This window comes from Diplotaxodon limnothrissa, linkage group LG11 (genome assembly GCF_057381915.1).
Source record: "Diplotaxodon limnothrissa isolate DT_005_m linkage group LG11, D_limnothrissa_male_GT1.1, whole genome shotgun sequence".
NCBI classification, from domain to species: Eukaryota; Metazoa; Chordata; class Actinopteri; order Cichliformes; family Cichlidae; genus Diplotaxodon; species Diplotaxodon limnothrissa.
In genome coordinates this window covers 28,301,212-28,314,043 of record NC_140606.1, presented here as the reverse complement: position 1 = coordinate 28,314,043, position 12,832 = coordinate 28,301,212, and the positions used below count along the sequence as shown (strand labels likewise).

The 12,832-nt window shown below is 40.3% G+C and overlaps 1 protein-coding gene across 1 annotated transcript in view; it reads left to right on the top strand.

Moving 5' to 3' along the window:
* Positions 1 to 12,832, top strand: part of efna3b (ephrin-A3b) — a 70,312-nt gene that overhangs the window by 464 nt on the left and 57,016 nt on the right. The gene's annotated exons all lie outside the window — the stretch shown is intronic.

Genomic DNA, 12,832 nt, shown 5'->3' with positions numbered 1-12,832 from the left:
TGGCTCCAAACCATCTTTTCAACACCTTCTGTTGCACAACTGGTCAGACATATTTGGTTTCTGTTCCCTACTCAGCCACCAATCTCTGCTTGTAACATTTTACCCCCCCCCTTCTCTCCCCGTCTCTGCTACACCTATGGTGGATGAGAACAGAGAGAAGAAAAGGAAGGAAATCACATGTGATTCTCTTGCCTTCCTCTCCTCTCTCTGTCTTCTCCTCTATCTGGTTCAATTAGGAGCACTTCTTCATCCTGACCCCATTGTGTTGTAGCAGTGTCACTATTCAATCTCTCCTTCCCGCTCCCTCTCCAACTTGCTCTCTCTTTCTATCCCTTCCTAACCCCCTTTCTTGTTTACACTCAGTCCGTTGGCCTTTTTGTTATCCTCCTAATCCCTCGCTCCTCGCCCCTATCTCGAATCAAGTGAAAAAGCTTTTTCTCTCTCTCGTCTTTCTTCTTCCCCCCCCCTCTTTTTGGAAAGCTGCCTTTCTAATACTGTCCTCTTGAGTTCAGGGCTCTGCCACTGGATTCTTAAGAATGAAGCGTCAGTCTGCTGCAACACACTCTGGGTTTATGTTTCCTGGTAGAATTCATAGTAAAATGTTGCATGTTTTAACAGCCATGTTTCAACATGGCCTACAGGCACTTTGTCCTGCGCTTGAATGAACACAGATGAAACGTGGAAGCCATATTTTTAGTAAGTTGTTAGATTTAATATAGTCGGCTTGTCTCAATAATGTCAGAAAATCACAGCTTTATGTGTCAGAAGTACAGAAGAGAGCACGCACCTACCTTTTCGCGCTCCATCTTGCAGTGAATCCTGTCTTTGTGCACAAAGTGTTTCGGATACCAGGTGTCCCTCAGAGCAGCTCAGCATGTGATATTTACCTCTTCAACAGAATTTACCGACCTCCTCGAATGAGCAGTCGGATAAATAGCGGTTCTTTTATGACTGTGCTTATTAAAAGCATAAACAAAGTGAAAGGTCAGAAAATACGGCGTTGTGAATGAATGAGTCTGCCCGCCAACGGTTACTCAAGGCCAGTGATTTTAGTTTACAGCGTGGAATAAAACAAAGAGAGGCAGGTGTATTTATACCTCGCAGCAGAATTACTACACATAAAATGCTGCGTGAAGTAATAGACGCGGAAGGTATGAGGATATTCGTTGTGACGTGAGTGGAAACAATATTAGTTTTCCTGAAAGTAAGAAAATAATCTCTGCACATTTTAGAGAGTAATATTGCACGCACAGTTGCTGCTAATGCATTTTAGCCGGTATTTATTCTCCAAGCACCGCCCGCGTGGAAGGTGCTCATATTCAATTTCTATATTCCCCCCCCGCTATAAAAATTTGATAATAAATGCTAATGAAATTCCACCTTCGCTTTTTATGTAAGAGACAGAAGTTGATTTTGGTAAAACGCAGGAAAAAGAAACACGCTAAAAGGCATAAAAGAAAGGCGAGACGTGAACCCCAGACCTCGGTTCAGTCAGCTCGATGTAACATGAGCTGCGTTAACCTTGGTGAAGTGCAAACTCAATTAAGCAATTTCAGCTGATTTTTTTTTTTTTGTTGTAAATTCAGCGTGTGGTCATTTTTTTCTTTCTTTTTTTTTCTTTTCTTTTCTTTTCTTTTCTTTTTAGAAAAAGCAGGGCAAGAACTCAAGCAGTCTGGAGCAGCCTAACCTTTAACCCTACTGTCCAGGACTCGAGCACTGCAGAGCCCAGCAGTCAGTCTTTTCTTTCTCGGCAGGTTCCCTGCCTTTACTGTTTTCATCCCAGTGGCAGAATATTCTTAGCCCCTGCAGTGTGAGTCTTTTATAAAAGACTGTGTTTAATTAAAGAACAAGCCGCATCTCAGCGGACCTGCCTCATCCCTGATCTTCCCCGTCTTTTTCTCTCTTTCTCGTTCTCACTGCACACATGCACAATGACAATGCACGAGCAGTGAGTGGGGCTAACTTTTTCAATTCAGCCTACTTAGTGAGTTAGGAGACAAAGGGGCCATGGACAGTGGGACATAAAAGACAGATAAACGGCAGGAGAGCCTGTCTAATCTACTCTTTCATTCACTACTGAACCATTTTTCTGCAGTGCAGATCCTATTTCCAGCATTTATTTTAATCTCTGTACTCAACAGCACAACATCCGACATTTGTAAGGTTGGCTGGCGTGTCTTTAGCCGTTGGCGATCCGCCTCCCTGGAGTTTCTCTAACTTGCAGTGTAGTGTGGAGGTTTAGAAGGCCAATAATAAGCTGTAGTATTGCTGTCAGATTGAGTGGTAAACACATTGTAAAGCCTCAGGACCCAGCAGTTTCTCAACCAGCTTCTGACCCCAAGCCACTCATCAACCACAAGAGACAGGCTGAGACTGTTACCAAGCATTAACTATTTCACACACACACACACACACGCTTGCAGAAATGTGGGTCTGCAGGCCTACATTTGTGCGCATGCTAGCTCGCCCACTTACATGCGCAGCTTTGTGTGTGCACGTAAAAACACACGCACATCGCTGCTGTGTACTTTTTTTAACTTCTATAAGATGGATTATTTCCCACGTTTGCGTCTCGCACAAAGGCTGGTGCCACCGCCTATCAGTCACTTGTCACTGATATCCCTGGGCATGAATGTGTGTGTAACGGTGTGCATATTTTTTGCGTGTGTGTGTGAGAGTGAGTGTGTGCATGTGTGTTTGCCCTGTTACAGATGTCTGTGTTCATTGATGGGTGACCGAAACAAAAACAAATCCATCAGCCTGTTAAATCACACATTATCTTCCACCACCTGGCAATTAACCACTGCTGCGAGTGTGAGCGCGCGCGTACGCGAGCGTGTGCGTGGCTATACATGTGTATGCGTGTAATTTAATAACACAGCAGTTAACTGATTTGCATAATAGATATCTGCTGATATCTCTTAATTTATCAGTTGTATATTTTTCAAGCAATTAGGCTGCGGATAAACAAACACATAAGAAACTGTAGGCATTACGTGTGCGTTGTGTGTGTGTGTGTGTGTGTGTGCGTGCTTGTGCGTGTGTTTGTTCATGACACTGTCACCTCTATGCATACCTCTGGAATAAAGCCAGCTGTTGCAGGGAGAATTTACTCCTCATACCAATGCACATGTGCATGTGTGGTAATCGATGCCAAGGTGGAACTTGTTTTATATTCATCCGGCTTGTCGGAGTGAACAGAGACACGTCACGCAAGGCAGGAGAGAAATAATGCCAGGAATATGAGAAGACTGAGGCAGCGAGAGAGAGAAACACTGTGAGACTGGTTGGAGAAGGGAGGACGAATTCAGGTGGATGCTGTGTTGAATTGTAATAGGGCACGGGCAGGGCGGCCTTCATAATAATGATGATAATAATGCCCGGCCGGTGCCCTGATCCGCGCGGCGAGTTCGTACACGCGGCTGTGCCTGAGAAAGAAAGAGGGAGACTCTAAGACAGACGGGAGGGTCGAGCAGGCCAATCAACACTCTCCTCGACAGCAACGCAAAACTATCGGTCTCTGAGCCCTACTCGGGACAACAGTATTTACATTTATAAGTAGCTGCACAAAGAAGAGTATTACTCACAATCACCAGACCCGTGGCATGCATGTGTGTGTACGACCCATCTATCCGTGATGTTTGAGGTGCCACAGCTGTGATGTGTGTTGATGCACCCTTGCAGCAAAAGCCTCACACAGGGTTCTAACTGTGCTATAGACATATTTATCAGACTGTTCATTAGTAAGGAATCATGAGGCCACATGGTGTACAGGTGTGTGTCCATGCGTGGTGTCAGACGTTCACACAGAGATGTCATTAATTAAAAGCAATAGGGAACACCTGTGTGATGGATGACTCCTGTTTGCGTAACAAGATTCAGTGGTCTTCTCTGTCCTGCGCTGCTCCTCACTCTTTATATATGCGTGTGCATGCTGCAGTCATTTTTTTCTGATTGGACAGTCATTGCTTGGTAGGTGAGAGGAGCAATAAGAGATGCAAAGGAGGAAAATAAATGAATTTTTTTTTTTTTTTTAAACTTTGCAGATGAGCCAGATATAAAGGGTGTGTGTCTTTCTCTCATTCTCCTGAAAGCACTCATAAGGTGGTGGTATTTTAATTTAATGTCGATTTTATGCGATATTTCCTGCTTTGTCAAATAAACTTGAACTGCATGTGCTAGAAAGTATGTTGCATTGTTTTGAGTTCTTCTTCACCTTTCGCCACCTACACTTTCTTCCTGTTTCTTCTCTCCTCTCCTCTTTTACACTTTGAAATGTTGACTAAAGCCATTTGCCGTGCATCTTTCTCAAAGCTCACACATGAAACACTCAAAAACCCTGAAAAATCAAGCCCACCATGTTTTGTTTTTTTTTGGTTTTTTTTCTGCATCTCGATTGGCCCTTTCATTTCCTCAAATGTTGTCTCGCTTACACCATCGACTAATCGGAAGCGTTGCTGTGAAAATGAAGTACTGATGTTAAGTGTTCGTGCTTGCTTGGCCTTGGGTTTAGCACTAACTGGTCACTGTAATGGTTGGATTCAAAAAGAGCTTTTGGGGGGTCGAGGTGTGGGGGAATTTTACGGCTGTAATTCTACTAACACACATCTGAGAGTCACTGTGAGTCCGGCAATTGTGATCAAGCCTGGCAAAAAGTAAAGGTCTCACAGGTACAAATATCTGACCCAGGATTGGTATTGATTTATGTGACTGCTGATCTTGTTCTGGTGGCTCAGTGGTTAGCAGAGGGTGTTGTTATCAAGCCTTTTAGATTCCCTGTTAGAATTACCAACACTGTGTTGTTGAGGAGTAGAAATGCTTTCACCTCAGAGCTGAGTTAAACAGTCTTTGCTAAATTAATCTTCCTACACGACCTCGGTAAGAGAAGTAAACCATCGATCTAGAAAGAATATGCCTATTTTTATGACCAGGAATAATTAAAAACTGGTGCATGTGTTTGATAGTAATGTGGTTCCCTGTATTTATAATCCTATCAGTGTTTCTAACTGGTTGAGAATTTATTTTTGGTTGTCAACCTCATGGGAGGTGGAGGTGTAGCTTGGTGGGCTGCAGTGAGCTGCACATAAATGCTGTATTGTTGCAGACCGAGTCAGTTTTAAATTTCATCTGCGTTTTTACACAACCTTGTCGTGAAGAAATACTGAATAAATCAGTATTTCTTATAGATCAGTATGTCAACCGGCCAAAACGTCAAGGCTAATCCACATATGACCAGTATGTATTGATAATGTGATATCGATTTACTTGGAAATTGTCAGTGTTGGGTCTTGGATGAGTGACCTATGCGATTAATGACACTGACTAATAAAAACAAACACATATTTCGGACACAGAAACCTCTTTCATTGTATATTACAAACAGTGATTGGTATTGAAGCTTTGTAGGTCAGTGGGTATAATCAATAACGTGTTGCACATAATTTCCAGATTTGCCCTTAGTAAAAGATCTAATCACACTAGTATAGTAGTGTTTCATCCAGTCTGTAACTTAAAGTTGGTTTTAATTGCTTCAGTATATGTCTACATCTACTGGAATGTGCATGTATATTTATGAAGAAAGCACATATTTTATTTTGGAAATTCTGTGCTAATAGTCACAGTTTGACTAGGAAAAGCTGATTTAAATAACAGAGTAGAAAAGCTTGATCATGCAACAGACCCAGTGGTGTGGCTCAAATCATGCATCAATATGAGATTAATTCCTTTAGAAGCTGTTATTTAAAAAAATTTTCTAGGTTGGTGCTCGTGTGGCATTTGGAACGTGCATGTGTTTCCTTATTGGTGCTTCCAGCCACTGCAGTCTAACCAAAGACGGGACTAAGAGTGTGAGTGATTGCTTTTCTTGCTGTGTTCTGTGTTAAGGCCACTGTATACTCTCACAGAAGTGCTGTCTGGACAGTCTTAAAGTGATTAAAAGCTCAGGTGTTCAGACACGGTGGGCGAGTGTTGTCCAATTAATGCAACTTTCCTAAAGCAACAATCTGACAGCCACACCTGGGCTCTGGCCAGGTGTGAAAATTGGGTGATCTCAAAATGCGGTGCAAATTCTTTCCTCCATCTCACTCGCTTCACTCTACTCACTGCCCAACACTCACTGCTAAACTGCACTGTGTTATAGTAACAGTGGGATTGCTTTTGTAGCAAAGCACAAGAGATTGCAGCCAAAATAGGATCTGAAAAACAGCCAGGAACAAATATGAGTCAGCTCTCCCGTTACTTACTCTCAGTGTTTTTGAATTACAGTAACTCTTCTGTGGTCCTCAACAGAGAAAGAGTCTTACTACAAGAAAATCAAATCATTTTTAAGCATTGAGTCTGTTGTTCACCATTTCCATTTCTGCGTTGTCTGGAGAGGTGGGCAACATAGTATACAACATATAGTCTCAAATTTACATCATGATACCAAAAAAAAATTGCAATAATGATATTTCTGATGATACAGAAAAAAAATTAAAATGAACAGTGATTGATTGATGCTTGCAGGCAGCAGAATTTATAAGTAAATGAAGGGCATTTTTCATCCTTCATTTCCAATAAGATGCTGTCACTGATGTCACCGTTTCTACTTTGAAGTGTGAATCTATTGAAACAAGGTGCCGGCAGCAGCATTATATTACAATAGTAGTGACACAGCATTAAACACAGTGACACAGCGTCACTCAAATGAAAGCACAAAAGTACCCCTGTAGTGTTTTTCTGGGAATTTTAAGTAAAAGTAAAACATGACTTAACAGTTCAGTTTAACAATAGCCAACGTAACTTTATGTTGTAGCCCTAAAGGTGTATATACACTAAAACAGGTGTGTTGTTTCGACCTTTATCAAGAACAGTTTACTTGCATGTTTTGTTGGAGGTTTCTGAAGTAGCTCTCGTATTAGGTGCTCTTCCTCTCAGACATGCCTGGACTTGTCATATTGTTTTCTGTATCTGTGAGTGTTTCTTGTTGTTGAACATAAACCCATGACGTTGCAATATGACACTTTTATATTGCATAGTTATTGTGAACTCTATGGTATGGCACAGCCCTGGTCGTCTAGTCTCTCACCTAAGCGTACTCCAAAAATATTTAACCTTATATGCATTGCTAATAGTTCTGCTTTCTTCTTACCGCTGTACCACTGACTCAAACTTGACCACGTTCTAAGCTTAAACAGATGCAAATCACCGCGTACCTTAAAATGTAAATGATATACTTGCACAATGGCACACACGAGTTCACACAGTCAAACACATTATCATCTTTTCTGTTAATGCTCTTAAAGTCGAGGTCTGTTCAGCATAACCTGGAGTTTATCTCAGGACAGAAGCAGTGTGTGCACAAATCAAATGGTGACTGCAAAGAGGAGTATCCTCAGAAATCACGTTGCAAGAACAAGAGGGGCCACATCAGAGTCACCGAGTCACGCAGCGCTTTAACTTAAAACGGTGCCGTTTGAAGCGGATGAATTGCCTTTTTCCTTGACGGCCAAATTATTGAATGACCGTCTTCCCTTGTTATCTGTAGATTTTAGGCAAAGTATGGGGTGCAACAAGAATTTATCTTTCCCACCCATGTGTTAAATTTGAGCAAATTGTCCGCAGAGAACAAGTCCCATAGCGACGAGCTGGAGTCAGAGCAGACAAAACACACACACATAAACACAGATGCACGCACTTGATGTTGTTGTTGATATGTACATAATACTCTGAGCCGCTGTCTAAGCTCCAGCAGTGTAATCAGGTGCTAATAACAAGGCTGCGATGTTTACAAGCTGTTTTGGTGTGTGTATGTGTGAAGTATATGTGAGCATTCTCTATATTCTATTCCCCACCAGCGCTCTAGGGGCTTTGGTGGTACTAATAATGACTGTCAGCTCCTGCACAGACACACACGGACGCGCACGCACACACCAGATGCTCCAATGGTGTGTTTGTGACGCGGCTAATGATAGCAGCAGAGCGGCAGTCTGAGGCCATATGCTGAGCCTGATCACAACAGAGCGGAGTGGTCTAGCGTTAATAAACTCTACTGACGTGACAATTAGTATTCCTCCGCATAAAGACAGTACAGTTCCACGTGAAAAATGCAGCTGTTTGCATCCAACTCTGCACAAACCAGGAATCAGCTGATGCCAGCCAGGACAATACAGAGGCGCAGCAGGGAAGGAGAAATGTTTCTATTGTCACTGCTCGCTGGGTAGAAATGTTGATGTTTATTGTTGAGCTTCAGTTATGAATATTGTTATCGGCTCGTCAAGACGTAAACATCATCAGATCTGAATTGTGAGGGAATGATGGGAGCTTTTATTGGGAAGTTAGCTTCTCTGTAACAGGTTTTCGTAAGACAGGAAGAATTGTGGTGTGAAAGTCTTGACTGTGAAGGTTTGTTTTAGCACCTGGTAGTAGGGAAAAAGGTCCTCACTTCAGCAAAATGCACAGGACGCAGAATTATGCTTATTCCATCCACAGAGAGACAGCATGTAGAGAGGGAGAGAGTCTTTAATTGAGGTTTTATCCATTTAAGCTGTCACTAAGAGGCCAACTCTGAAACCTTTTAACCACTCTCTTCTCAGTAATGACACAAATCAGAGAGGAAATGTGTTTGTGTCTGAGCTTCAGTGCGAATGGGTGCGGGTGCGGATGTGTTCATGCGTGTTAGCGTTTGTGAAGCAGGAGGGTAATTATGCGGAAATTGGGAAATGGCTAAGTGAATTATGACCTTGTTTCAGCAGAAGGCTTTAATCAGTCCCAGCCAGGCCAGGGAGGGAGGCAGAAATGTTCGCTGCACAAGCACTCTGCTCCTGATGGCCACAGCAGCCAGTCAGTAAAGCTGACAATCAGCCGGTCTGATGGGTCAATGCAAAGCAGTCACTCAGACTGCTTTAGTCCCAAAACCACCTGCAGAAAATGTATGCATGATGATAAGGCTGAAATGAGGGTTGTTGCATTCATGACACTTTGGTTCGTTTTTCTTCATTCTGTATCTGCGCAGCACATAGACTGTACATAAAAGATGCAGCCACTGAAAATTCCAGCCTAGTGCCGGCGTCATCACCATATTGTTATTCTGGAGCCAGCAGCAGCCACATTCAGAGAAAAAGAAGTGCTCTGCTATTGGCTAGTAATAGCAAGCTTGGATAGCAAGCTAATGGGTGCAATGTACAGAGTTAAACAACAGAGCAACAACAGCAGCGATTTCATTCTTCAAAACTGAAGCAAAAACTTCTTGAACACCTGCCAACAGGCCATATTATTTTTGATATAATTAATAATACTGCAGAAGTCACTAAAACCACAAACACTGTTGGGAGAGCTTCACTGAGACGAGGATCGGCTGCCGCTCACTGTGTGACTGAGTGACCCCAACTTTAAGCCTGAATATAAAAAAAAATAGTGAGTTAAACAGTGTTGTAAACATGCTAATATCATCTCTAAGCTTGAGCATTTAAACCTGTTGATCTAATGGGTTTGACTCCCAGTTTAAGCCGTCCCCAAGTGGCTACTGAAGAGTACTGTTGGTTAGGTGGGCTGGTGATTTATTTTCATTATCAATGTCATGTGACAGGTATACTGAAAACACAGAGCCTCTTTTTTAATTTTTATACAGCCTTGGTGCTAATTAAAAAAAGATTTCGAAATGCAATTATATCACTAAGATCATTGTTATTGAAATCACTTAAATGGACATTTCCATTACCAATTAATATATTATCTGAAGTCTAATCGACTGTAATATTCTCAGATAATTTGTGTGATATAACAGGACAAGTGAAATTTGCTTGTTACATTTTAATAGAGGCCAGAGTCACATGTGACATCACCAGATTGCTTGTTTTCTGACCGCTAGCTCAAAATCCCCAAAAATGTTCAGCAGAAAAAGCTTAACCAACTAACTCATATCTGATTGATTTCATGTCCGATTATTGTAGCTTTTGAAAGTGTCCTGTTAATCGTTTTACGAGGCCCTACAATCCAAACGAACATATATATACCACATATTTGTCGTGATCAAAAGTGGAAACTTGGTTTGAATATGACGCAGGAAAAGCTGAGGTTTGTATTTGTAGCTATAGCTTGCTTACTTTGTGTGCATAAATCACAACTACAAGTTTTGGATTCATTTTGGAATGAGCTTGAAAAGATTGTTGTGCCGTAATGTTAACTGGTTCCAGGTGGTGCTGCATAAAACAAGCTGTATGATTTTATTTATTTTTTTATCAGAAAATATGTAGTAGTTCTGCCAAGCATGCGCGTGCTGTTGATGTTGGTCTCAATCTCCGTTTTTTTGCCTGTGATTTCCTGGTGGTTTTATCTGTGCCTTCATTGTTAATGTGTTTGTGCGTACACATGGATGCTTGTGTGTGGGTGTTAAGTGTTCATGTACAGCATGAAAAGCTCCTGCTGTTCTGATGTGTGTAGGGCCAGCCATGCTGCTGTCAGTCAGTGTGCCTCAGAGAGCCTGTGCCGCTCTTGGTCTGGTTGTCTATTTCTGCCAAAGCTGGATCGATGGTGTCCTACAGACTCTGCACTCTTCTCTTGGATGTTTCAGCCTGTTCCTCTTCTCTCTCGCCGTGTATCTGCTGCTCGGCCCTCCCTCCACCTCTTCATCTCACTTGTTGGCTCGGCCTCTTGGCATCACTTCCTCTTCTCCTCCTCATTGTCCTCCTCTGCATCATCCTACTACTCTCAAGTCTCTCTTCACATCAGACAATGAGCTCTCAGTGCGTGTGTGTGTGTGTATTAAGTGTATGCATTTATTAGAGCTTCTTTATGAGGGATTCCTCTTGTTGTATTCACATCTTGTCCAGGTTGCACTTGTGTGGTGAATGCCAATGTGATGCAGCGGTTCTGTACTAGTTTTAACTGGTATGCGTTTGTGTGTATGTGGCTTTGTACCAAAACAGTTCATTCTACAGAAATTAATCCACAATGATTCATCAGTTCATTGTCTCTCATTTGAGGACTTGTGTGAAATGTGTCTGGTTTTGGATAAAAACAAGGTATTTCACATTTATTTAAAAAAAAAGTAAATCATTAAGATTAAAAATAATTATTTTAACTACTTTTGGTCAGCAATAAGAATACAGTTAATATGTTGTAGGCTAAAAAAGGAGTTTATTAGTTTTTAGCACAAATTTCCTTAGAGTTTTAAAATGTGATCTATTTATATATTCCATTATGTGTATCTCTGATGAGAAGACTGAAAAAAAACTTACCTCAAAGCATTACCTCAGGCTGATGGAAATTGTGTTGGAAACACATGAATTATTGAGAGATTAGCTGATGATTCGAATCATAATCTGCAGCCTTAAATTGTAATTTTATATTGGTTATTGCTGTATTGTTCAATTTAAGATGCTAAAATTTCAAACTCAGTAATGATAAGCTGGAAAATACTCAGAACTTGGTAAAGTTTTCAGTACTAGTGGAGAAAAAATTGACAGAAAATTAAGACGCATCGTTTTTTCGTAAAGATCCAACAAATCGTAACATCAATGACAAAATTGTGTTTAAGTGCAAAAAACATCTAACTGTAAGGTGTGTGTATGACAAACACGTTAACACTCTCCTAGTGCAACAAAGGAAAAAAAAAAAAACGAGTATTTTTAGGCCGTCTGAGGTAGTGCTCTGCTTTTGCGTCATTCTGCAAAATATTTGCTTTTGCGACACCAAGATGTCTTAGAATTGCTTTCGTTTTTTGGCATTAACTTCGACTGCATTATTACATAACTCGTTGACTTTATGTATTTACAAAAATGACAGATTTAAATCTTATTTCCCTACTTATTTATAGACACCATGTCCTGCTTTTTTGTCACTGGTGTTACTTTAAACATTTAGCACACGTAGCCAGAGTCACAGAATATTAAAAATTATACAAAAATAAATTATATGTTACCATTTCCAATCAGGTGTATGCAGCCATCTGTTTGCTATAACTATGAAAATACTTCAAAATAAGTAATGATTCATTCCTTAAGTTTAACATAATTTCATTGATTTAACTTTATTATCATGTCAGTGTCTGTGACACGTTTTATTTGAGACAGGAAAAAACACACACACAGTAACATCGAGGTAAACCGTTTGGAGACACTTTGTTTGAACGTTCCTGACAAAAGGAGGATTATGTTATAATATTCTGTGAACAGCTTTTGATAAAGTTTTTCTATAGATGGGCGTCAATGATGTTACCATTAAGTAAGTAACAGCAGTGACAAATTTTCAGGAAAAATGCTTTTAACAAAATAGCTGCTAAAAGGCATCAAACCTGTGAGACATACTCTACACAAAAACATATTATTATTATTATTATTATTATTATTATTGACAATAATTTTTTGCTGTTTTTATTTTCTTTGTTTTTTACAAAAAAATTGGGTCAAACCAGTGACTTAAAGTGTCTTATGAAATTATGAGACAGAAGAGAAAAATTACAATACATTCTATAGACCGTCAGGAAATATGTCTCAGGAAGTCAAGTGATGTCATCAATGTCATGATTTTATTTCAAAATTTTATTTCTTAAACGGAAACATATGTGACATAGCTCCACGGGACAATTGCGTTCTTTATATATATCACATTTATTTTAAAAAATTGTTATGTCATGTTTATTGTACATTTGATAGGTACACTTATATTTTTGTATTTAAAAACATTTTTTTAAACTCAAAAGTGTGTTTATCCCGGGAGAAACCCTTGTGTGTTACTTGCGCCTATATATTAAATTAATGCCTCCAGAAGGTTTAATTGTTTAAATAACATAGTTTGTTCTTATATTATTTTTAACAGAAATAAAAAGGTGTTTTTCAAGTGTTATATTTCTGCA